The 27,819-nt window shown below is 36.9% G+C and overlaps 1 pseudogene; it reads left to right on the top strand.

The window, feature by feature from the left end:
• Window positions 1-21,863: 21,863 nt before the first annotated feature.
• On the top strand, window positions 21,864-22,113 carry LOC118848186 (annotated as a pseudogene).
• Window positions 22,114-27,819: the final 5,706 nt, after the last annotated feature.

Below are 27,819 nucleotides of genomic sequence, written 5' to 3' on the forward strand. Positions count from 1 at the left end.
GGCCTATTGAAATAGCCTGCTAGCTGGTCTCCCTGCCTTAAGTCTCTCCCCACTCCTACCCATCCTCTGCCATCAAAATGATCTTCCTGAAGCATAGATCTGACCACACAGCCACCACCACCACCGTCACCATCACCTCCATTCAATAAACCCCCATGTCTCTCTATTATATCTGGAATCAAATAAAACATCTTCTATTTGGCTTCTGAAACCCCTCTGAAACACATGACCTGACCTCTTCCTACCTTTATAGGTTTGTCACATTGTAGTCTCCTCCACATACTCTGCGATCCAATGACACTGGCCTTCTTGTTGTCCCTCCCCTGAAACACTCCATTTCCCAATGCAGTACATTTTCACTGGCTGAAACCCTGTCTGGAATTCTTTCTCTCTCTCCTCATCTCCATCTCCTGGTTTCCCTTGCTTCCTTCAGGTCCCAGATAAAATACATTCCTGACCTCCCTTAATATTAATGCTTTACCTGTAAGAGTATCTCCTATTTATTACTTGTATGTGTATATGAGTATGTATACTTATATATGTAGTAGGTGCTTAATAAATGCTTTTTGACTTGAATTAACTTTGCAGCCTTCTTATACATCACTCCTTTCCTCCCTTCCACACAGTCTACTATCTAGGTCCTCTAGCCTATTTGCTGCTCCTCAAAAGTAACACTCCATCTCCTAATTCTGCACCTTTGCAGTGACTATCCCCCATAGCTGGAATGCTTTCTCTCCTTACTTCCATTTGTCTTCCTTGGCTTTCTTTAAAACTCAAATCAAGTCCCACCTATTATAGCAGGAGGTCTTTCCTAATCCTCCCTGACCCTAGAGCCGCCTCTCTGAGATTCTTTCTACATACTCTGTATATATTTTATACGCACACAGTTAGTCACGTGTTGTCACCTTCATTAGGTAGGATGAAGAAATCATATTTGTTTGTATACATGTTTTGGTTTTTTTCCCTTTTGTATCTCTAGCACTTATCACTGTGATTTAAAAATTCTGATTAATTGATTAACTGATCCTAGGATCATTGGTCCTAACCAGGGATCCCAGAAGTCATTTAATTCAGCCTTTACAAATAAGGAAACTAAGGCCTAATAAGTTTAAATAACTTGCCCAAGGTCACAAGGTAGGTCATGAATATTAGGGATAGAATCTGAATGTAAATCTTCAGATTCTAGAGCCAGGGGCCTTTACTAATGCTGTCTATTCTTTTTCTACACTGTCTCCTTTGAAAAGCACATTCATATCCACAGCCTCAGCTCTTAACTCGATGCAAATGACCTTCAAAACTATATGTCTAGTCTTGGCCTTCTTTCTGAGTGCTAGCTCAGCATCACAGATGGAGACTACAAGATATAATCAAAAGAGCATTGACCTTGAAATCAGGATGCAAACAGAATAGCAAACAGAGAACTTTTGAACACACTTAAAAATCATTTTTCTAAAACCATTAAACCCTCTCATTTGACCATTCACTTCAAGGGTTCTCCTCGCCAGGTGACCAAAGGAGAGTAAATTAATCCAAATAATCAAGATATTTCCATTAAAACTCATGAACGAACAAGGAGGGAGGAGAAAGGGAGAGGGGGAAGGAGAGAGAGAGAAAGAGAGAGGGAGTGGGGGGGATAGAAGAAAGATGGAATAAAGAAACTTCTTCCTTCTCCTTGGTGAAACACCCAAGAACCCCTTGTACTTGTGTAGTCACTGCCCTAATTACTTCAAGTAAGAGCCCTTCCTAAACTAATCTAGAAAAAGGGAGCAGGACATATTTTCAATTAATAATTAAATTAAAACTAATAGAAGGGTTCTCTTTCAGATCAGTTGAAAGGTTTCATACTAGGATAATTTTTAAATTCTTTTTCAATATTCCTAAAAGAGGAAGGGTGGGGGAAATTGTCTATTTCCTCACATGTGAGGGATTATTATGATTATTACAACACATCTCTACTTAGAAGAACCACTAGCCCTTCAGATTCAATATGCCTATAAATTACTTTCTTATCATTCCCTCTAAACCACCCTCCTCTTTCTGACTTCACTGTTTCTGAAAGTGGCCCCACAGTTCACCCAGGCTCCATAATTCAAAATATTGGTGTTATCAAATCTGTAACTTGTCATAGCCAGTTTCCAAATTCTGTTGATTTTATATTTGATATTATCCTAACTGTCCTCTCCTCTCTATTCCTATTGCTTCTAGCTGACCAGTGGCCCTCATTACCACCTTCTTGGATTACTGTACTAGCTTCCTAATAAGTTTTTCTGTTTCCATTTGTCCCCTCTATACAATACTCATAGATTCCTATTGGGGTATAGGGAGTGTTCAGGGAAGACTAGTATCTCTGACGCGAGGGCTCCCAAGCCTTTTTCAGGGATGCTTTCCACCTTTGATGTCCACCTGATCCACCCAACTCTCACTTGTGACTCCAAGAAGCTGTAGCATGTGTAGCAGCCACACCCCAGTAAACCATCCTGGCAGACAGTCTAAACCAGGTTGAGGGTAAGTGAGGGGTCTCAAACCCTTCAGGGAATAGGGGGTATCCACCCCAAGCATGTGAAGGTTTCCCCCAGCTGAATGTGCAGATGAGAACAATTTGTTCCAACAATCATGAAAGCTGCTGAAGCAGGTGCTGTGGAGCATGTAGAGCTTGGTTAGACATCAAAGATACCAATGCCATCCACTGCATCCTGAGCCAACACCAGTTGTCTTGATTTTAATGTGCTACTGGACTTTGATGGCTCTGAAAGAGAGAGTAGGGCCAAAGACTTTGCCCAACTCTTCCTCGCCTACATCCAATTTATGTGCAAATCATTTTACCATTTTTACCTATCTCAAAGTCCTATGGTGACAGGCAAGTGACAAAGCAGCAGGTGCAGATACACTGAGAGCTGTAGTCACAACCCTGTATGCAGGTAGCTGTGGCCACAGAGTCATTTTCTCACTGGAAGCAGCAGTGGGATTTGGCAATCCCCTGGGTGTCTGAGCAGGCTGTTAATGATCACATTGCTCACCTTTTGGTGTGAAGAAGGGGCTAGAAAAGGTGCCCTAAAAATTGTCTGTTTTACCCAAACCTGGCCTGATTACTCTGGCAGGTTGGGGATCCCACCCTATGGTCAAAATACCAAAAAATGCACAAAAACTTCTGCAAAGATGATTCTACTCACCATCAGTACATGGTATGTGCACATGCTTATAGATAATATGAAATCCAGTAGACTTGAAAAATGAACAGCTCTTTGCAATAGAAAGCAGCCCTGAGAGAAATAAGGCTGTCAAATGAAGGCCAGCTTACTGAAGTTGGAGCTGAATACATTTGTTTGCTTTTTCTGGAATGGCCACAGTTAAAGGGAACACTATGAAGTTGGCATAAGTTTTGCAATCAAAAGTAATCTAGTTAATAAGCTATATGCCTACCAAAAGGATTGAACCACAGGTTCATGACAATGCAATTGCCACTTGCAGGAAAGTGCCACACCATCACCATCAGTGCCTATGCTCCCACCATGATGAACCCTGATGAGGTTAAAGGGAAATTTTAGACCTAAGGATCCTCATCATTAATGGGCTTGAAAAAGACAAGCTGATAATTCTGATTTTAGTGCTAGAGCAGGAACAGACTACCAGACATGGCAGGGAGTCTTGGAGAGGAATGGAGTTAGAAACAGCAACAGCAATGGTCACTTACTACTGAAGACTTGTGCATCTCATGACCAAAAGGTCATCACCAACACTTGTCTTCCATTTGCCTGAATGCAATAAAACTTCTTGAATTTACCCTCACAGCAAACACTGATATTTGATAAACTACATCATTGTAAGGAGAAGAGACAGGCAGGATGTGAGTGATGAAGTAATGTGTACAGAGTGCTGGACTAATCATAGACTTAGCCTCTCCAAGCTAAATATTTACTTTCAACAAAAGCTATGGCCCCAAGGTAAGATGACTACCAGAAGACAGTGTCAAAAGATTAATGCGCTTCTCTGAGTGGAAACTAATTTGGAGGGAAAACTGAACCAATATACAGTTGCACAGAAAATGACTGGGCAGCTTTCAGATATTTGGCATACAGCACTGCATTTACTCATCTGTCAGAACATTCACAAACTTCCAGATTGTTTTGACAAAAAATGATGGAAAATTCAGAAGCTGCTGAACAAAAAATGAGAATGCCACAGGGTTTACCAGCAGGATAGTTCATACACATATAAGAAGGTAGCATTTATTCCATCAAAAGTAAAGTGCAAGTGAAGCTTAGAGTAATGCAAGATTCTTGGCTCAATAAGAAGGCAGAAGAAATTCAATTTTAGTGACAATCCAAAGTGCTTTTATGATGCCCTAAAGGCTTTTTATGAGCAAAAGACCTATCTTTCATCTCAACTACTCAGAGCCACACTGATTAGTGATAAGGACATGAGCCAGAAAAGATGGGCTGAGTATTTCCATAGTGTTCTCAACAAACCATCATCAATCAGTGCTGAAGTCATTGACTGTATACCTGAGATTGAAGTCGATTTATCTCTAGCAGACTTTCCAAATGAAGAAGAGGTTTTTGAATGTCATTAGGCTCTTCTCATGTGGCAAAGCACCTGGTAGTGATTCTATTCCAGCTGAGATTTACAAAGCAGAGGGTCCACTGCTCATACGAAAGCTGACTAAAGTGTTCCAGATTACGTGGCAAGAGGAAGTTATTCCCCAGGAGTTAAAAAATGCCTCGATTGTCCATCTCTATAAAGGTAAAGGTAATAGACTGTCCTATGACAAGCTGTGATGGCAAGCAGGGAGGGACTTTTACCTTTGTTTTTTATTTAGGAATGCTTCTCAGCACTCAGGCAGTCAAGTACCTTTGATGAGTCTTGCCTTTCAAATATAATGGCAAGCAAAGTGGACTTTTTGCTGTCTTTTGTTCTGGAAAGCTTCTTAGCACTGAGGTAATAAAGTGCCTTTGTTTCAGTCAAGAGCCTTTGATCCAATGGGGAGTCTTTGATGAACTGCTTAAGTCATGGGAAGGCCTAGATCACATGGGTTTGAGTCCCATGGTTGTGATGCCCTCTGACCCTGAAGAAGGGTATATATACTCAGAGGTTAGTGTTTTGCTTTTGGGAGAGTGTTGGTATGGAGACTCTGGGTATCCATCAAGGAACTCTCCCACCCCCTGCTTTGAAAACCCAGATGTTAATGCTTCTCCCTCTGTTAACTCGTATGTATTGCTATGGTCAGACAAAAGTCTGTCTATTGATCTGTTTATATTTTCTCTGTGTGTAATTTCTGTTTGTATTTGCTCTGAAGTTCAGGGTGCTTTTTCCCCTGAACTAAGTGAATGATATATGTATGTTTAATTCAAGTGAGATTGTAAACCCCTTAAAGTTGCTTTCCTTAGAAAAGAAGATCAAAGAACCTGTGCTAACAGCCCTCCTGTGTGCTGGTGTTGTTGGTCTTTCACCTCCACAGCAGCTGCTAGAAACATTGTTGTTACACAATCACAGGGCAGGAGATGGGGGACAGGGTGGAACATGCTGTCTCGCTGTCTCTCTGTCTCTGTCTCTGTCTCCCTCTCTCTCTCTGTCTCTCTCTCTGTCATTCTGTCATTGCCGGTAAGATTCTTGCCAGACTCCTCCTCAATAGACTGGTCCTTCACCTGGAAGATAGTCATCTACCTGAGAGCCAATGAGGCCAAACTTCTCATTTTACAGGTGGGGAAACTGAGGCACAGAAAGAGGGTTTTTTTTTGCCCTAGGTCACACAGCTAATAGGTATTTGAGGTGATATTTGATCTCCAAGTCCACTGCCCATTTCACTATATCATATAAACTTTTAATCTACTAAAGAGACTTATAAACTCTCTGCATGTGGTTAGCAATTAATAGAGTTTTGATTTTGAATTTTCTGGATTTGAAACATGTTATCCAAAAGGAGCATACTCTTAGTTAAATAATTCATTCCTTCAAGGATCTACTAATTTCCCAGCATTACCATGATCTAGAATACATATTATGGTGAGTAGAAATCATTTAACCTCTATGAGTTTCATTTTCCTCACCTGTAAAATGATGGGGTTAGACCAGATGGCACATAAGGTCCCTTCTTAGAGTATTTTTTTGATCCTTTCAGTTTGATATTGTACACAGCAACATTACAACAATAGATGGTAGAAAGTAAATTGGAATAGAGCTGTTAAGAACTTTAGCAGTTTAGAAGAGAGAGATACATTTGTATGTGTATACATACATATACACACATGTGCATATATGTATACATGTACCTATGAACATAAGCATGCCCAAATGATTGTGCAAATATGCACATCTATAGAGGTTTATCTGGTGATATTTGGTCATATGATTTCTAAAAATCTTTGTCTTCTTTCTAATGTCAAGTAGATCTTTGATGTTTCTCAAGATAGAATATCTTCCTTAAGAATGGCAATCAATACAATGATGAACCACACAGAATGATGATATACTCTGGATGTAGACAGACACATAAACATTTTTTAGCATGGCCAATGAGAAAATCAGTTTTGCTTCGCTATGCACACTTGTTGTAATTTTGTTTTCCTTTTTTCCCAAGAGTTGAGAGGGAGAGAAAAATAAGATATTTATTTCATGAAAAAAATTGATTCAATTTTAAAAATATAGAATGTAAGTATATAATTGAATTACTTTTATGAGAAATCATATATTAACATATAAGAGCTCATTGCTTCATTTTAAAAAAATTAAGAAGAAAATCTATTGATAATTGCTACATGAATTAATTTATTATATTAGCATATATAACACATAAATATTTTGACTAAGAGGAAAAGGATGGGGGAGCACACAAGAATAGAGGGTCATGGGTAGTTAGAGGAAGTATAGGAACATAGGTAAAGAGAAGAGGGTAGAAGATATGGTGAGGAGGGAAGGAAAAAATTCAATCAACAAAAATTTATTAATTGGTTTCTATGTGCCAGGTACTATACTAAGTACTGGGGACATCCTGCCCTTGAGGAGTTTGCTTTCTGTTGAGGGGATTCTACATATGCATAGATAATAAAAAATAAGATATATCAAAAGATAAATACAAGATAATTTCTGAGGGTGGATAGGAACTAAAACTGGGGGAATCAGGAAAGGTCGCCTGAAGTAGGTAGGTAATACTTAATCTATAAGTTGCTAAAAAGACGATGGAAGAATTTCCAAAATAGATTTCACATATTTCAGCTTTGTTCAAGACATGTGACTTTGCACAGAAATGGAGTTCTAATATAGGTAAAGGATTTCCCTAATAAGATTATAGATTAGATTTCTCATCTCTAATAGAAATTAAAAAGTTGATCTAGAGGTTCTCAAATTTTAAAATTATACTATTATAAATGATATTTGTAAATAAAAGAGGCATCATTCATAAAGTAGTGGTTCTCAAACTTTGTCTTAGGACCCCTTTATATTCTTAAGAATTATTGAGGACCCCAAAGAGTTTTTGTTTATATGGGTCATATCTATAAATATTTGCTGTATTACAAATTAAAGCTGATCAATTTTTAAAATATTTATTTTTGAATTCATTACAAAAACAGTAATATTCATTATATGGTAACACAAATAACATATTTCACAAAAAATTACTAATTTTCAAAACAAAAAAGTTAGCGATAAGAGGAGTACTGTTTTATATTCTTTCAAGTATCTTTAATATCTAATAGCATGTTTTGGTTGAAGTATATCAAGAAAATTCAGTCTGACACAGATATGTAGTTGGGAAAGGGAAGAGTATTTTAATAGCCTTCCCAAATAATTGTGATTATTCTTGGGTACTACTCAAAAACTCAACAAGTGATAGTTTCTTAAAGGGTAGTTGCAATGCAAAACCTGAAATCATATAAACAAACTTTTTGTACTTTGTTACATTAAAATTCATTGTTGTATCTTGCTCTTTAACTGGATTCTTTACCTGTGCACAATTCTTTAACATCATGCAGAAGTCATTTGGAAAACAATGGTTCACTGAGGATTGGTCTAGACACCTTCTGAGGTTCCTTTCAACTGTAAATTTGTGATCCTATGGCCTTTCTCTTTCATAAGGCTTTGAACATTTTAGGTTAGTTGGCTGTTGTCCTTTCTTCTCAAAGATGACCAAAATGACATCACTATGTTGGAGTCAAGGTACAATGTGGCTGACGGTGCCCATATCAAAGAAGGAGCTGTGCTCAATGAGTACAGCAGAATTTCAGTAGCTTAAAAGAAACATGAGATGCACAAACATAGAGTCATCTCCATTCCAAATGTTCATGAGGACTATTTGTGCTCGACCTGAGCCTTCTAAGCTCATATTAGTCAGATCAGCCACAGTAGACCACACTGTACATTTACTCCAACATAATGATATCATTGGTCCTGTTTGAGAAAAAAAGAACAACAACCAGCCAACCCAATATGTTCAAAGTCTTATGAAAGAAAAAGACTGTAAGAAAATAAATTTAATTATCAGCATTTCTATATATTACAACAAAGCCCAGCAGCAAGAGATAGCAAGAGAGAGATTCTATTTGAAGTAACTGTAGACAGTATAAAATATCTGGGAGTCTACCTGCCAAGACCAACCCAGGAACTATATGAACACAATTACAAAACACTTTTCACACAAATAAAGTCAGATCTAAACAACTGGAAAAATATCAGTAGCTCATGGGTAGGCCAAGCTAATAAAAATGACAATTCCACCTAAATAGATTTACTTATTCAGTGCCATAATAATCAACCTACCAAAATTATTTTATAGAAATAGAAAAAATAATAATATTATTCATCTGGAAGAACAAAAGCTATCAGAATATCAAGAGAATTCATGAAAAGAAATGCAAGTGAAGTTGGCCTATCCATACCACAACTAAAACTGTATTATAAAGCAGCAATCATCAAAACTGCTTGGCACTAGCTAAGAAATAGAGTGGTAGATCAGTGGAATAGGTTAGGTACACAAGACACGGTAGTCAATGACTATAGTAAACTACTGTTTGATAAACCCAAAGACTCCAGCTTCTGGGATAAGAACTATTGGACAAAAATTGCTGGGGAAACTGGAAAATAGTATGGCAGAAATTAGGCATGGACCAATATCTTACACTATATACCAAGGTCAAAATGGGTACATGATTTAGACATAAAAGGTGAAAATATAAGCAAATTAGGAAAGTGAGGAATAGTTTGCCTGCCAGATCCTTGGAGAAGGGAAGAATTTATGACTAAAAAAGAGAGAGAACATTAGGAAATGCAAAATTGATAACTTAGGTTACATTAAATTATAAAGGTTTTGCACAAACAAAGCCAATGCAACCAAGATTAGAAGGGAAGCAGAAAACTGGGAAACAATTTTTGTAGCCAGTGTCTCTGATAAAGGCCTCATTTCTAAAATATATGGAGAACTGAGTCAAATTTATAAGGATACAAGTCATTCCCCAATTGACAAATGGTCAAAGGATATGAACAGGCAGTTTTCCAATGAAGAAATTAAAGCTATCCATAGTCATATGAAAAAATATTCTAAATCATTAGTGATCAGAAAAAAATGCAAATTAAAACAACTCTGAGACACTACATCGCACCTATCAGATTGGCTAACATGACAAAACAGGAAAATGGTAAATGCTGAAAAATTGGAACACTAATGAATTGTTGGTGTAGTTGTGAACTTATCCAACCCTTCTGGATAAAAATTTGGAACTGCACCTAAAAGGCTATAAAACTGTGTATACCCTTTGATCCAGCAACAGCATTATTAGGTCTGTACCCCAAAAAGATCTTAAAAAATGGGGGAAATAAAAAGATTTATAGCAGCTCTTTTTTGTGGTAGCAAAATATTTGAATTTGAGGGGATGCCCATCAACTGGGTATGGCTTATCAAATTGTGGTATATGAATGTAATGGAATATTGTTCTTCCATAAGAAATGGTGCAGGTGGATTTCAGAAAAATCTGGAAAGATTTATACGAACTGATTCTGAGTGAAGTGAGCAGAACCAGGAGAACATCGTATATAGTAACAGCAACATTGTGCAACAACTAACATTGTTAGACTTAGCTCTTCTGATCAATGCAATAACCTAAGACAATTCCAAAAGCCTAATGATAGAAAATGCTATCCATCATCCACAGAAAGAACTATGAAGTCTGAATGCAGATCGAAGAATACTATTTTCTCTTTCTTTGTTTTTATTTTTTCTTTTTCATGGTTTTTTGCTTTTGTTCTGATTTTTCTTTCATAACATGACTAATGTGGAAATTTGTTTAATATGATCATACATATCATATCACATTGCATGCTGTTCTGGGGAGGGAGGAGAAAAAGGAGGGAAGAGGGGAATTTAGAACTCAAAATCTTATAAAAGTGAATGTTGAAAGCTAAAACAATGCATTCTTTAAGAAGAACATAAATTTAAAGTTGTAAGGAACCTCAGAGGGTCTCTAGTCCACTCCTCCTATTTACAGAGGAGGAAAAGGGGACACAGATAGGTCTAAGTGACTTGACCAATATCACACAGGTAGTGTCAGTTACAGGATTTGAACCAAGGTCCTTTTACTCCATATCCCGTATTCTTTTCTATCATACCATGCTATTCACTACAGAAATATTCAGTAGGAATGTTCATTATAAAATTACAACTAATCTATATAATTTACTTTTTTCCCAAGGACCACACAACTTCCTCTTACCAACTATTAACTGTGACACTGAAAACTTAGTGGAACTGGGGATGCTTCATGACACCCTTCAATCTATTTTCTACATTCCTATTCTCCCTTAATTTTTAACTTTTGCCATCTTGAAATCTTGGAAGATTTGTTTAAAAAAACTTTTTAAAACCTTTTTAAAAGCCAAATTTTATAACAGTGTTTAAAACAACTGTTTAAAATGTTTGACTATCGCACATCTGCTGCATGTGTACATGTACATGTGTAATATTAATTAATGTTTCTTTACGAAGTTTTATTTACTTAAAGTCTAGCTTGGTTTATTATAAACTTATGTATTTGTTTGGTTTTTTTGTTTGTTTTAACCTATCTTAAACTTCTAATTATCTGCTCGCTTTGCAAATGGTTCAGTATGGAAGATGAAAATCAAAATACATGTATAGACTGCATAGAGAAGTTTTTAAATAAATTTTAATGTTTTATTTTCAGTTCCAAATTCTTTCCCTTCCTCCACAAGAAATTCGGCACCCATCATATATATGAAATCATGCAAAATATTCCCACATTAACCATGTTGCAAAAAGAAAAGCAAGAAAAATAAAGTGAAAAAAGTTTCAATCTATACGCAGAGTTCATCAGTACAGAAAAAGCAATTATAACCTCTGATTCAGGCAACAATAATACAGAAATCGTTAATTCTCCTCAGTTCCACAAATGCCTTAATATATATAAGAGCCTGTGCAACAATAATGAACAAGACAAGTGGATCTAGGACAAACCACCTGCGTGCCCCAGGCAAGGTTTAAAAATTGTTTCCCCTGTGCATTACTTTTGATTGGAGACTCTTGAGTTCTCATTGTAACGTGTAATTTAGCTTATTCCCAAATAAATGTCGTATATGCTGGTGGAGAAGATACTTTTCTCATATTTTGAAATATTCTTTATCTTCCTTTTCCGAAAATACCTTTGATCTGGTAAAGCAAAATGCTGCCTTACAGGTTTTCTTTCAATAATGAGTATCTAAGTAAGATATCGTAGAAACAATCTTGTTCAGTGACCCTCTGATCATAAACATTAGAACAGACATAAAATGGGGAGATTGTTCACCCATGTACTGGAAAGCCAAGTGGATGAAGAATATCTGTTGCAGAGACTAAAACATATATTTGGATAAAAAACAAAAAAAAATTGTACATTAATGTGTGTGTGTGTGTGTGTGTGAGCATCTTAGACAGACAATATAGATGGGAAAGGTGTTGAACCCAGAATTAAACTGTAGGATCAAAGTCAGCCAGATTATTTTCAGGAAACTGCAAAGTTCTTTTATTTTTTTTTATTAATTAATTAATTTATTTAATTTATTTTTATTTTTAGTTTACAACAAACGGTTCTACATAATTTTGAGTTCCAGATTTTCTCCCCTCCTTCCCCACTCCCTCCCCAAGATGGCATTGAATCTCATATAACTACCATGTATAGCTTTGTATTGAATTAATTTATACACTAGTCAAGTTGCGGAGAAGAATTATGACCAATGGAATGAATCGTGAGGAAGAAGAAACAGAATGAAAAAGAAAAACCCCAAAAACAAAAACAAAAGAGAAGAAAAAAAGGCGAGCATGAAGTGTGTCTCAATCTGCATTCAAACTTCATAGTTCTTTCTCTGGATGTAGATAGCATTCTCCATCGCGAGACCTTTGGAGTTGTCCTTGCACCTTGTGTTGTTGAGAAGAGCGAAGTCTGTCAGGGTTGGTCCTCATGGAATCCATATATCTGCGGTTGTGTACAATGTTCTCCTGGCTCTGCTCCGCTCATTCAGCATTATGTCGTGTAGGTTTTTCCAGGTTGTTATGAAGTCCATATCATCCCCATTTCTTATGGCACAATAGTATTCCATTACCTTCATATACCGCAGCTTGTTCAGCCATTCCCCAATTGATGGGCATCCCTTTGATTTCCAATTCTTGGCTACCACAAAAAGAGCTGCTATAAATATCCTTGTACATATGGGTCCTTTTCCCGCTTGTGTGATTTCTTTGGGATACAACTCTAGAAGTGGTATTGCTGGGTCAAAGGATATGAACATTCCTGTGGCCCTTTGGGCGTAATTCCAAATTACTCTCCAAAATGGCTGGATCATCTCACAACTTCACCAGCAATGTAACAGTGTTCCAATTTTCCCACATCCTCTCCAGCATTTATCATTTTCCTGTTTTGTTATTTTAGCCAATCTGATAGGAGAGATGTGGTGTCTAAGAGTTGTTTGGATTTGCATTTCCCTAATCAGTAGTGATCCAGAGCATTTTTTCATATGCCTATAGATAGCTTTAATTTCTTCCTCTGAAAACTGCCTGTTCATATCCTTTGACCATTGCTCAATTGGGGAATGACTTGTATTCCTATATATTTGGCTCAGTTCCCTGTATATTTTAGAAATGAGGCCTTTATCAGAGATACTAGTTATAAAGATTTTCTCCCAATTTTCTGCTTCCCTCCTAATTTTTGTTGCATTGACTTTTTTTGTACAAAAACCTTTCAATTTAACTTAATCAAAATTATCCATTTTGCATTTTGTAATGCTATCTCTTGTTGGGTCGTGAATTCTTTTCTTTTCCATAAATCTGATAAGTAAACTATTCCTTGCTCTCCCAAATTACTTACAGTATCACCCTTTACTCCTAAATCATGAACCCATTTTGACTTTATTTTGGTATATGGTGTAAGATATTGGTGTATGCCCAGTTTCTGCCCTACCATTTTCCAATTTTCCCAACAGTTTTTGTGAAATAGTGAATTATTAGCCCAGAAGCTGGTCTCTTTGGGTTTATCAAGGAGTAGATTGCTCTAGTTGTTGACTTCTCCATCTTGTATTCCTATCCTATTCCACTGATCCACACCTCTGTTTCTTAGCCAGTACCAGGTAGTTTTGATGACTGCTGCTCTGTAGTACAGTTTAATATCTGGTATGGCTAGGCCACCTTCTCTAGCATTTCTTTTCATTAATACCCTAGATATTCTAGGCCTCTTGTTGTTCCAGATGAATTTTGTTATAATTTTGTCCAATTCAGTAAAATAATTTTTTGGTAGTTCGATTGGTATGGTACTGAATAGATAGATTAATTTAGATAAAATTGTCATTTTTATTATATTAGCTAGGCCTAACCATGAGCAACTGATATTTTTCTATTTATTTAGATCTGACTTTATTTGCATGAAAAGTGTTTCATAGTTATGTTCATATATGCCCTGGGTTTGTCTTGGCAAATAGACTGCCAAATATTTTATAGTGTCTACAGTAACTTTGAATGGAATTTCTCTTTCTATCTCTTGCTGTTGGGCTTTGTCAGTAATGTATAGGAATGCTGAGGATTTCTGTGGGTTTATTTTATATCCTGCAACTTTGCTAAAGTTGTTTGTTATTTTAAGTAGTTTTTTACTTGATTCACTAGGATTCTCTAAGTAAATCATCATATCATCTGCAAAAAGTGATAATTTAGCTTCTTCTTGGCTTATTCTAATTCCTTCAATTTCTTTTTTCTTCTCTTATTGCTACAGCTAACATTTCTAGTACCAAATTGAATAGTAGGGGGGATAATGGACATCCTTGTTCCACCCCTGATCTTATTGGGAATGCATCTAGCTTATCCCCATTACAAATAATGCTTGTTGATGGTTTTAGGTAGATGCTATTTATAATTTTAGGGAAGGTTCCATTTATTCCCATGCTTTCCAGTGTTTTTAATAGGAATGGGTGTTGTATTTTGTCAAAGGCTTTTTCTGCGTCTATTGAGATGATCATATGGTTTCTGCTGGTTTTGTGGTTGATATGGTCAATTATGCTAATAGTTTTCCTAATATTGAACCAGCCTTGCATTCCTGGAATAAATCTTACCTGGTTATAGTGTATTATTCTCGTAATGAGTTGCTGCAATCTTTTTGCTAATATTTTATTTAAAATTTTTGCATCAATATTCATTAGAGAAATCGGTCTATAATTTTCTTTCTCTGTTTTGACTCTACCTGGTTTGGGTATTAGTACCATATTTGTGTCATAAAAAAATTTGGTAGGACTCCTTCTTCACCTATTTTCCCAAATAGTCTACAAAGTATTGGAATTGGTTGTTCTTTAAATGTTTGATAGAATTCACATGTAAAACCATCTGACTCTGGAGATTTTTTTCCTAGGGAGTTCATTGATGGCATGCTCAATTTCTTTTTCTGAGATGGGGTTATTTAGAAATTTAACTTCCTTTTCTGTTAACCTGGGCAGTTTATGTTTTTGTAGATATTCATCCATATCTCTAAGGTTGTCAAGTTTATGGGCATACAATTGGTCAAAATAATTCCTAATTATTGTTTTGATTTCCTCTTCATTAGAGGTGACCTCACCCTTTTCATTTTTGATACTGGTAATTTGATTTTCTTCTTTCTTTTTTTTAATCAAATTGACCAAAGGTTTGTCAATTTTGTTGGTTTTTTCATAAAACCAGCTCTTTGTTTTATTTATTAATTCAATGGTTTTCTTGGTTTCAATTTTATTAATCTCTCCTTTGATTTTCAGTATTTCTAATTTAGTATTTAATTGGGGATTTTCCATTTGCTCTTTTTCTAGCTTTTTCAGTTGTATGCCCAGATCATTGATCTCCTTTTTCCCTATTTTATTCATGTAAGCATTTAGGGATATAAAACTTCCCCTAAGAACTGCTTTTGCTGCATCCCATAAGTTTTGGTATGTTGTTTCATTATTGTCATTCTCTTGAATGAAGTTATTAATTGTTTCTCTGATTTGTTCTTTGGCCCATTCATTCTTTAGAATTGGATTATTTAGTTTCCAATTAATTTTTAGCTTATTTTTCCATGGTTCTTTGTTACAAATAATTCTTATTACATCATGATATGAAAAGTGTGCTTCAACTATTTCTGCCTTTCTGCTCTGGATTGTGAGGTTTTTATGCCCTAGTACATGGTCAATTTTTGAGTATATGACACGTACTTTTGAGAAGAAAGTATATTCCTTTTTATCCCCATTCAGTTTTCTCTAGAGGTCTATCATACCCGCCTTTTCTAAAATTCTGTTTACCTCCTTAACTTCTTTCTTATTTATTTTGAGGCTAGATTTGTCAAGTTCAGAAAGGGGGAGGTTGAGGTCTCCCAATATTATAGTTTTGCTGTCTATTTCTTCCTGTAACTCCCTTAACCTCTCCTCTAAGAATTTGTATGCCTTACCACTTGGTGCATATATGTTAAACAATGATATTGCTTCATTGTTTATGGTGCCTTTTAGGAGGATATAATGTCCTTCCTTATCTCTTTTAATTAAATCTATCTTTACTTTTGCTTTGCCTGAGATTAGGATTGCTACAACTGCTTTTTTTTTACTTTAGCTGAGGCACAATATATTTTACTCCAGCCTTTCACCTTTACCCTATGTGTATCCCCCTGTTTCAAATGTGTTTCTTGTAAACAGCATATTGTAGGATTATGGTTTTTAATCCATTCTGCTATCCACTTCTGTTTTATGAGAGTGTTCATCCCATTCACGTTCAGAGTTATGATTTCTATATGTGTCTTTTTCTCCATCCTAATTCCCCCTGTTTATGCTTTTATTTCTCCCTTTCTCCTTCTCCTCCTCAACAAAGTTTTGCTTTTGACCGTCACCTTCCTCAGTTTACCCTCCCTCTTTATTCCCCTCCCTTATCTTACCATTTCCCACTTGCTACTTCTCCCCTCCTTTCTGACCACCCCCTCCCTTTTTTCCCCCCTTCCCCTCCTACTTCCCATAGGACAAGTTAGATTTCTAAACTTATCAGGGTATGTTATTCCCTTCTTGAACCAGATCAGATGACAGTAGAGCTCAAATACTGCTCTTCTCCCTCCCTTCTTTCCCTCTACTATAATATGTTTTTGTGCCACTTCCTTTGGTGTAATTTACCCTTTTCTACTACCTCCTTACCTCTTCTCTCATAGCCCTCCCTTTACATCTCTTACTTATGTTTTTTATCTTTATATCAGTTAATTTATACAGATATTCACAATCTATGTGTATCCCTTTCAATTGTCATAATAGCTGTACCATTCTCAAGACTGACAAATATATGTATATATATAAAACATACATAAGATGATATAATCCCACATAAAGATGCAAACAACCTGCCCTTATTGGTTAATAAGGTTTGTGGGGTTTTTCCCCTTGGTTACCTTTTTTATGTCTCTCTTGAATTTTGTATTTGGAGATCAAATTTTCCATTGAGTTCTGGCCTTTTCATCAGGAAGGTCTGGAATTCCCTTATTTCATTAAATATCCATCTCCTTGCCTGAAAAATTATGCTTAGTTTTGCTGGGTAGTTGATCCTTGGTTGTAGTCCCAGCTCCTTTGCCCTTCGGAATATCATATTCCAATTTCTCCTGTCTTTTAATGTGGAAGCTGAGAGATCCTGCGTGACCCTGACTGTAGTACACCGATATGTGAATTTCTTCCTTTTGGCTGCTTGCAGTATTTTCTCCTTGAGTTTATAGTTCTGAAATTTGGCTATAATATTTCTTGTTTTCGGTTTGGGATCTCTTTCAGGGGGTGATCGGTGAACTCTTTCAATGACTATTTTGCCCTCTGGTTCTAGGACCTCTGGGCAGTTGTCTTTGATAATTTCTTTGAAGATACTGTCAAGGCTCCTTTTTTCATCGTGGATTTCCGGTAGACCAATAACTCTTAAATTGTCTCTCCTGGATCTATTTTCCAGGTCAGTTGTTTTCCCAATCAGTTATTTCACATGTTTTTTTCTATTTTTTCATTCTTAACATTTTGCTTTACTACTTCTTGGTGCCTCATAGATTCATTAGCTTCTACTTGCTCCACTCTAATTTTTAATGAGTTAGTGTTTTCATTTTGCTTTTGAGTCTCCTTTTCCAATTGGTTGATTTTACCTCTCAGGGTGTCATTTTCTCTATTTAGATTCTTAATCTCCATGGCCATTTCACCAATCTTATTCTTTAGGGACTTTTCCATTTTTTTCCATGTTTTCTTTTACCTCCCTAATTTGGTTTTTAAAATCCTCCTTTAGCTCTTCCAGCAATGCTTTTTGGGCTGGAGACCAGTTCACATTATCTTTTGAGGTATCAGATGGATCTATAGTGTCACTGCTGTCCTCTTCCAAATTGGTATTTTGATCATTCCTGTCTCCATAAAAAGAATCTATTGTCCTCGGTTTTTTTGTGTTCTTCTTCATGTTGGTTTGCCTTTTCCTGGCTTTACAGCAAATTTCTGCCTTTGGGACTCAGGTTCTCTGTCCCAGCTTTCTTATTCTGGGGATTGTGAGTCTAGAATTATAGCCTTCAGTTTCCTGAAGTGTGGGGGAGGGGTCTGGCTCCCTGACTTCTCACTCCCTATGGGTGCTCTCCAGCACTGGTGCTCTTCAGCAATGGTCTCAGCTGTTTGTTGTTTGAGCTGATGTCTGGCACTTCCCCTGGGGGAGCAAGATTACGTCTGGGCTCCTGGTGTTGACCCCTACCGACTCTGCCCCTCTGGGACTAGTGAACTTCTACTATTTGACCACTGAAGCCCCACTTCTTTCTCCTCTGTTCTAGCATTCTTTTTTTTTTCGAGGAATTCTCTGGGTGAGGGGGGGAGGGATTAGAGCCATTTACCTGGCCATTATGTCTCCTGGAAGTTCAAGAAGCTGCGTTTCATCCCTTCGGGCTGCAAGCCTCAGGAGTAGATATTTTCACGGCAGGTGGTGTTGTGCTGCCTCTCATCGCTTCCACAGACTGCCATCCTGTGTTGGGAGGCCTGGGGATCTCCACCGGTTTTGGGCACCCAGCTTTCTCCCAGCCTGTCTCCCACGTGGATTTCCCCGCCGGCCACTTCCGCTTTGGTCTGGAGCAGCTCCCCACGCCGAGCCCTCTCCAAACCTACAGATTCGTGCCTTCGGCCTTGCAGACTCTCCCGGCTTGGAAATTCGCCCCACGCAGACTGCTCACTGTTTCTGACTCTCTCAAATCTGCTCAAATTCACTTTTTTATGGGAATCTGACAGACCTTGTGAGAGAGCTCTGGTAAGACACTGTTTTCACGCGGCCATCTTGGCTCCACCCATGCAAAGTTTTTTTAAAGATCCTAAGCTTCCCTTTTAAGCAAAAGTCAACCTTTTTACTACTAACAATCAGGAATGTTACTAAATAGAAGTAAGATATGGATTGTAGTTATCTTAGAAAAAAACAAAAATGAGTCGCTCATGGGTTTAAGTAGACGATGACACATAATAATGAAATCTGAAATTTAAAAAGGAGCAGAAAGACATCATTAAGGAAGCATACGATAAAAAAGAAAAGGGGCCTTGTACTGTAGGATAAGGATTAACAAGTAAATAGAAAGTATTTCCCACCTGTAAACACTTAAAAAATAAATGAAGGCATTTTGGGTTCATCTCCTGTGCCAAATTTATACGTAACACATAGGCAAGAAATACACAAGACGGGCAACTATGGAACTGGATGTTATCAGCATCATTAGAGGAAACTTCCAAACTGATGCGATTGCAGTTCAAGTTCAGTACTTGAGCAAAAAAAAAAATCACATTTATGGAAAGTAGTACTGATAAGCATTCCCCAAATGTACACAGTGTGTTCTAGAAAGCTATCTACTTTGCTTACCCTAGTCCTAACTCTGAAGTCATGGCTCCCCCCAAAAAATTTCCAATCTAGTATAAAAGATAAGGTACAAATGCAGACCTCAAAGACATCAAAGAAAGACTAAATGACCTACATGTAAACTCATATTTACAATGGATCTTTTTTGTAGTGGCAAAGAAATAGAAACTAAGGAGGTCGCTGCCCATCAACTGGGGAATTGTAAAACAAATTATGGCATATGAGAAATATACTAGATGATGAAAGGGATAGTTTTATTAAAACTTGGGAAGATTTGAATAAATTGATACAGAGTAAAGTAAGCATATCAAAGAAAATACTTTATACAATAACAAAGCCATAAAAACAAACAGGTTTGAAGACTTTAGAACTCTGATTAACACAATAACTAAGCATGATCCCGAGGAATATTGCCACCCACTTCCTGTCAAAGAGATGGGAGACTCAAGATACAGGATGAGACATACATTTTAAGGCCATGGTCAATGCAGGAATTTGTTTTGCTTCACTGTCAATGCATATCTGTTGCAAGTGTTTTTTCCCCTTTTTTCCCCAATGGAGAGCAAAAGTCAGAGGAAAAGGAAATAGATTTTTGTTCATTAAAAAATTAGCAAAGTAGTTTTCAAGCACAAGATAAAATGCCACAATTGTTACAGGAAATGTACAAGACAGGTGATTTGGGAACCTTTGAAAGGGGTGAGATTCCAATTGTGAGGAAACCTTTCATAAAGAGATAGCATTTGAATTGAGCCTCAAAGAAGGAAGAGGATTCTAGTAAAGCAAGATTGGTGGAAGTAAGGGAATATTAAGAAGAAAACAAGGGTGAGCAAAAGAATGGAAATGTGAAAATATGATGTATGAAATGTCAGGTTGCCATTCTGCTAGACTGACACACAGCATGAATGAAGTTTCCTTTGATACAAAGCAGACTTTGTATTGAAATCTGACTTCAGCAGAATACATTTGCCAAATCATTGCATTGAGAGGATTAGCCATCTACGTCTGTGGACTTAGAGTTAATTAAATGGACTGTCTTAGTGTATCCTGTATTCTGTTCAAATGTGAAATGAACAGATCTGATACCTTAATACAACATACAGGAGGAGATTCAAGTGAAAGTTATAATTAAATTTGGGGGCTTAGAGGAGTAGGGGATAGCTGCCCAATGGTAAATTCAAGCATTACAGTTGGAGGTCTAGGCAATGAGCATAAGAAAGATGAGTGAAATCAGAACATGCTAACTTAAAAATATATAACTTCAGACTTGTAATCATTTTGTGCCTTCTCTCCCCGATTACCCTATAGGATCATAGATGTTGGGAAGCCCATCTTCTTTTTCTTTTGTGTACCCCATGACAATTATCACAATGCTGAGCACAAGAAAAGGGCTCGGCCATTGATTGTTGAACTGAATAGAGTAGTGTGGCAAAAAAGGGAAGGACCAATTTAAAAATGAAAATTGGGCCAGTCATGAAACCTCACTGGAGAGGGAAGGCACAAAAGAGAGAAAGTGACTAAAATCCCACCTTCCATAAGAAGCATTTCCCAGTCTCCCTCAATGCTAGTGCCTTCCCTCAAAAATCCCCTCTTACCCAATATATATCACCATATATATAGTTATTTGCATATTGTCTCCTACATAAGACTATAATTTTCTTGAGGTCGGGGAATGCTAGTGCCTGACACAGAGAAAGTACTTGAGCAATAAATGCTCATTGATTAATATTGACTTGATTTAGTTAGTATATATATATATGAATCTCACTGACCAAAGGAAAGAGCATCTACCTTTCTCTTCTCCTTCCTTACCTTTGCTCATATAGTTATATTTTCTAGTTAAACTAGAGCACTTTTAAGGTTTTTAATATTTCTACTTTCTGGGAGAATTTCATGACTCATCAAACTCCCTCTTAAAACTGGTCCTTCTCTTTCTGGCCACATCCATCTCTATTCAACTCATCAATTAGACAGAAGGAAAGGTAGAAAGAAGGGATCAGAGTCAAACAAGGCGAAATGTGTGAAGGAAGAAAACTTTGGAAATGTGTTAAGGGTCAGGCTATTGAAATCCTGGTCTTCCTTAATTAATAGGTAAACTTTCTTTCCTGACTCAGTCTTCTGACCTCTTTCTGACATATATTCAGTAACTAGCAGATGAATTCTAATTAACTGCTGGGAACAATTTTGGTTCCAGAGACGTAAATGGAAAACACATTTGCCTCCTTTCTGAAATAGAGTAGAGGACTCTGGATGTGGAATTTGGTATATGCCCTTTAGACATAGTAATTATTTTGCCTGGTTTGTATTAATGTTTCTCTTTGTTATGAAAGACATTCTGAATTTGGGGAGAAGGGAGTTAAAGTCAAATCACTGAAGTATAAGAAAAAAAACCGTAAAACTTTTAAAAATAATAACAACTGTGGGCTTAGGATTCTCTCTCCCGACTGCATCCAGGAGCAAATACAAAATATACTGTTTGGCATTCAGAGCCCTTCAGAATTGAACCCTGATTTTTTTCTGGCAGAGAAGACCTCCTCATACCACCATGACTCTCATGAAAGACTTTCTGCACCCATATCTTCCAAGGAGGAGAAGTGGAAAGACAAGAAGCACCTGGTACAGAATCCAAACTCCTACTCCATGGAAGTCAAGAGCCCAGGCTGCTATAAAGTCATCACTGTCTTCAGTCACACACAAACAGTGATTTTCTGTATTGGATACTCCACAGTACATCAGCTCGGGGAGGAAAGCTGAAACTTACAGAAGGATGCTCCTTCACATGGAAGCAGAACTAATGATTGAATCAAGATGAATGAGGAACTATAAAGAGTAAAACATATTTGATACTGAAAAAAGAAAACCTACTCCCATTATCTTTCCAGTACTTCTTAATCTGATTACTGACTTCCTTGGCTTCCTTTAAGCCCCAACTAAAATCCCACCTTCTACAAGAAGGTTTCTCTAACCCTTCTTAATTCCAATGCCTTCCCTCTGTTAATTATGTCCTATTTATCCTGAATATAGCTTGCTTTGTATACATTTGTTTGCATGTTGTCTCCCCCATTAGATTGTAAGCTTCTTGAGAGCAGGGACTGTCTTTTGCCTCTTTTTATGTATACCGTCAGAAAAAGCATGTGTGCGCGCACGCACACAAACACACAGACAGACACAGACACACACTGATTTCATACAAATGAATTTGCTTTTCTTTGTATCTCCAGTGCTTAGCACAGTGCCTGGCACATAGTGGGTGCTTAATGAACATTCAATGATTGATTGCTGTCAAGTGCAGTTGTTAGGGAGGTATTTTAAAAGTTGTTCATTGAACTGAATGCAAAATTTTCAAAATGTCCAAGATTCAGGTTCATACTGAAAGCTGTATTTCTCCGTCTCTCTAGAGACTTCAGCTTGATGGAAATGTTATCAGGCTGCCAAAATGAATCTCTCCAAAAATGCTCTAGTTTTGGCTTGTTATTCATTTTCCTCATACTGCTTGACTGAATTGTGTGTTGTCCAAATAGCAGTACTGCTTAGGAGCTACCAGCTACTAGTACATCCCTGAGAAAAAGCTAGAAGCAAACTGCTGGGAGAAAGGATAGGGTTTTTCCTTCCAATTGGACTTAAGATGAAACTCTGCCCAGCCACCAGCATAGAACATGAAGGAACAAATTTCGAGAGACAAAAGTGAGTTGAATTATGTGGAATGGTGCTGGCACACAGGAAGATGGCAAGGCATACTGCTTTGAGTTCCCAAAGGCAATGTCCTAAATACATTTCAGACATTCTCATACAGGAAATGTCTTCCTTTTTCTTATTTGTATCCCCATTGCTTGGTACAGTGCCTGGCACATAGTTGGCACTCAAAAAATATTTACTGAATTGAATCATGCTTGGTGACTATTTCAGTCAATCAATAAGCTATGTTTCAGGCGCCGTGCTAAGAGCCAGAGATACTGGATGGTGTAGGATGAGTATATATCAGAAGCAGAATTTGAACTAGGGTCTTCTTGATTTGAAGATGGGTTCTCTACCAACTGCACCAGCCAATGCAGCCCAGTCAGTGAAGAACACAGAGCTGGTGAACTAGCTCAGACAAATGGCTTAACAGAGAGGAAAGTTGTTCTGCTAAATGTCAAGCCTAACAGATGGAATGCCATCTAGAAATTACGCAAAGGTTCCAAAAGAAAGGCAGCTGTCTATACCTTACTTTCTTTTCTATTTCGTAAAGAATCTGTGTTACTGGGAAATTGTTAAGTGTGAACATGTGTGGTAAGTATGTGTGGTGCATGGAGGGAGGAGGAAAGGGAATAAGCATTTATGTAACTACACACTGTCCTAAGGTCTTTACAAAGAGAATTTCATTTTATCCTCACAACAATCCTGCAAGGTAGGTGCTATTATTATCCCCATTTTACTGTTGACGAAACAGAGAAAGGCAGAAGTTATATTACTTGCCCAGGGTCACACATAGCCAGTAAGTATCTGAGACCAAGTAGGTGCTTAATAAACATTTATTGATTCATTGATTCCTGATTCCGGGTACAATGCTCTGTTCATTGTACCACCTAAATGCCTTACTGGACTTCTCAGTTTAATAATACGAAGACTAGGTAAATCTACAGCAAGGCTCCAATTAGTGAGAATAATTTGCAGTGCTCATTTCCATTGCATTTCAATCAATTGCCAAATTTTATGTAATTGTAACTTTGAATAGTACAAATTCTAATAATGTGACCATTTCAGGAGATTCATTATTTACACTAATCAGAACCTAATTGCATAAAACCTAAGAACTGGAATTATAGCACTGTTTTAATGCACAGATGGTTCCAAAAGTTTTAGTATAATTTTAAAGTATAATTTTAAACTATATTATTATTGTTAATAACAGCAACAGCAAAAATAATGTTCTTTGTGTATCGTGCATGCCTGATACAAAGAGGGAGAGGCTAAAAAAAATCTCTCTCTGGCTTCATCACGCTAAATAATAATAATAACCTAAACTGATCTTGTCCAGATATAAGCAGCTTTGAAGAGTTTCCTCCCTTTCTCCTCTCATGGAGTAATACCACATCCTTCCTACAAAGAGAGAGAATATGTGTTGTCTTTATACTGTAATTAGACTTAAGAAAACTAAGCTCTCATATCAAAACAGATCCCTTCTGAGAACAATCAAGGAACAATTAAGTTAAAAGCTTAACTATAGCTCATCAGAGGCCTGAAACCAGCACAGAAAGGAATCTCATTGGCACACAATCCCATTGACTGAGCTTTTCATTGTTCCTGCAATCCAAGGCCTGGGTAACATACTGCCTACCATGAATAGGATTTCTAGTTTGTCTACTTCTTGGAAATATACGGGAGCCAAGAAATTACCTATGGGATAACCTCTGATACTTGAAAGATTCAAGCCATTTCAGAGGATCACAGATTTAGAATTGAAAGGGGTCCTAGTAGTCAACTATGGCAATCCCTTTATTTTAGAGATAAAGAAACTGAAATCAAGATTAGGGGGAGTGACTGGCTAAAAGTCGCACAGGTAATGGCAGGATTTGAACTCAGGTCCTTTTGTGTCCAAGCTATGAAAATAGTTCTTTTTATAAACCTTACTACTAGTTTATGAAAGACAGGGTGATCCAGGAGAAAGACCATTGGACATAGAGGGCAAAACCTGTGTTCAAATCCTGACTCTGCCTTTTACTAGCTGAGCGCCATTGGTCAAGTCATTTAACTTCTCTACACCTCAGACTCTTCATCCATAAAATGGAAATAACATTAATACTTAATTGTCTATCTCACAAGGTTGTAAGTGCCTTATAAATTTCAAAATTTGGGCAACTCTGAATTATTATGATAATGCATATTTTTTACCAGTACTGACTAGCCCATGTGAATATCAACAGAGATTCCAAAGAAATAGTCCTGAGCAAGAACTTGAACAAACATAGTCATCTGTGCCTGCCTGCAGTGGAAAGCAAGACTGTGGCACTGATGAGACACTAATGCTAAGCTACATCTTCTTTATGTAGATCACCCAGTCTGTCCTAATATAAAATGCGAACTTTCACATTGCTCTTTAAGATAGCTGAAATGAATGTATTTTTTTTCCCTTGAAGTCTCTTCATTATTTATATAGGCATTGTCTAGGAACTATGTTAAGAAAGTAACTGCTTCAAGAAAGTAAGAAAGATCTAGATGCTAACCTTGTAACCCAAGATCAGAGGTAGAAAGAAAGGTCCCATATATCAAAATATTTGTCATAATATTTTGGGGAATAGGGAACAATTTATGTTGCATGACTAATGGAATATTAATGTGCCATGAGAAACAATAAATATGAAGACTATGGAGAAGCACTGGAAGAGTTACATGAACTGATCCAGATTCAAGGAAAGAGAACCAGGAACATAAAATACATAACTACAATAGTGTAAATGGAAAGAACAAGGAAAAAATTAATGCCGTACAACAATTATGACCAAGAAATACTGAAGAAGAGAATGTCTCCTTTCTTTGCAAAGGTGGCGGACTATGAGTGTAGAGAATTGAACATGTTGTCAAAATTTTGATGTGTTGATTATATTTGCTGAATTGCTTTTTTTCCTCTCTTTTTCCAAATTGTTTGTGGAGAGGGATCACTCTCTAGGGAGAGGAAAAGGAGGAAGGAGGAACATCCTTAGAAATTAAGATGACAGAAAAGGAAAAGGTATCAAATTTTTGTCAAGAAAAAGAAAAAGCCTTTGTATTTGGGGTAAAATATGCTATTTTTTAAACAGTAGTACTCAACTCATTTTCAAAACTTATAGACTTAGAAGTATACTTTCAGTAAGATTTCTTTTCAGGTTACACACACACACACACACACACACACACACCCAAGCTGGTATATTTTCAACATTCAGGGGCTGTTCAAGATATTACCTTTGTGTGTTGAAATTTTAGTAAAAATAAAATGATGCTATTTAACAGACAGTGAGTGATTGAGTCAAAATATTTGGCTTCAGCTCTGCATGTTTTTGGAGATAATTTTACAGAATCTAAAATTACAACTGCCTGAATCAGCAACCAACCTGAGAGAGAAAAAAGAAATACTGTTCCCCCCACCAAAAAAAAAAACAGCCCCATGTCTGTCCCAAAGGAACTTAAATACAGATAGATCAGAATCTGGTTTCAAGGATTAATGCAATGAGCATTTGCATGGGAAGTGTTTAGCTTTGACAAGGGAACACAGGATGCAGAATGCAGGAAGTAACCTGACTCACAGAATTCACTTTCTTATCTGGGAACACTAACCTTAAAAATAAACATCCATTAAGCTCAGTAGGCATTTTCCCATGAGTCAGCATGTGAAAAAGGGGAATCATTTCCAAGGTAATCACAAATATCCGTAAGTATATTAGAGTCAGTTCATACCAGATTAGAGAGCAAATTGTTAAATTTCAGTCTGAGCATTTATACCTTTGAAATTAACAAACACCACAGATCAGGGTTTAACTTACTGCTCTGTTTATTTACACTTAATCAAGTGATAGAGAAAATGTTAATAATGCAGATTAAACTAGAAAGTTTGTCTTGTTTTTCAGAGAGATGGTTGTTAAACATTTTCCAGCATACCATGGCAAATATTTGACATTAGATGTCCAATCTAAAACTTCTGTTATGATCTTCAAGGCTGCCAAGAAATCATAAATGTATATTATATATATATATATGTGTGTGTGTGTGTGTGTGTGTGTGTGTGTGTGTATGCATAAAACTCCCACCCCCACACTTCCTTACACAAACTTATGATGCATATTATCTGTGACAAACAATATATATTATGTATATTTAAATATGCACAAAACATTAAACAAATTAACCATGTCATACAGTTTCCAAATAAAGTATATAAATAATAGTACCTATAATAATAAATATTATTAAATTGAATCAATAATCAGCTTCTAAGTCAATTCAAATCAATATAACTCCATTCAGTGAGTATGTACTACTGTGCTTGATACTTAGTATATGAAGATGAAAATAAAACAGCACCTGCCTTCAAGGAGCTTATATTCTATTGAATTGTTCTTTGCGATACTATCAACAACTCAGTCAGTCCTGAAGACTTTCTACCTCCAATACAGAAGGATTTAGCTCCTGGAGTTATTCTACTCCAGGTCTGATGGATCTATATGCCTTCTTCCATCTTTGAGGGGGGAACCATGGGAGATCTCACTTCATTAGACTCTAGGAGTGGGAGTGGGGGAGTGAAGAGTGGGCAAGTGGAAAGGTTGAATTATAAATCCAACTTGGTTGTTTTAACAGATGTTACTCCTATTAACTGACAAAAACTTCCAGGAAAACTGGAAAACAACAAGGCAAAAACTAGGTAGAGACCAACATCTCATGCCATATACCCAGATAAGGTCAAAATGGGTACATGATTTAGACATAAAGGGTGGCATCATAAGCAAATTAGAAGAGCAACGAATAGTCTACTTGTCAGATCTATGGAG

The sequence above is a fragment of the Trichosurus vulpecula genome, chromosome 4 (assembly GCF_011100635.1).
Source record: "Trichosurus vulpecula isolate mTriVul1 chromosome 4, mTriVul1.pri, whole genome shotgun sequence".
NCBI classification, from domain to species: Eukaryota; Metazoa; Chordata; class Mammalia; order Diprotodontia; family Phalangeridae; genus Trichosurus; species Trichosurus vulpecula.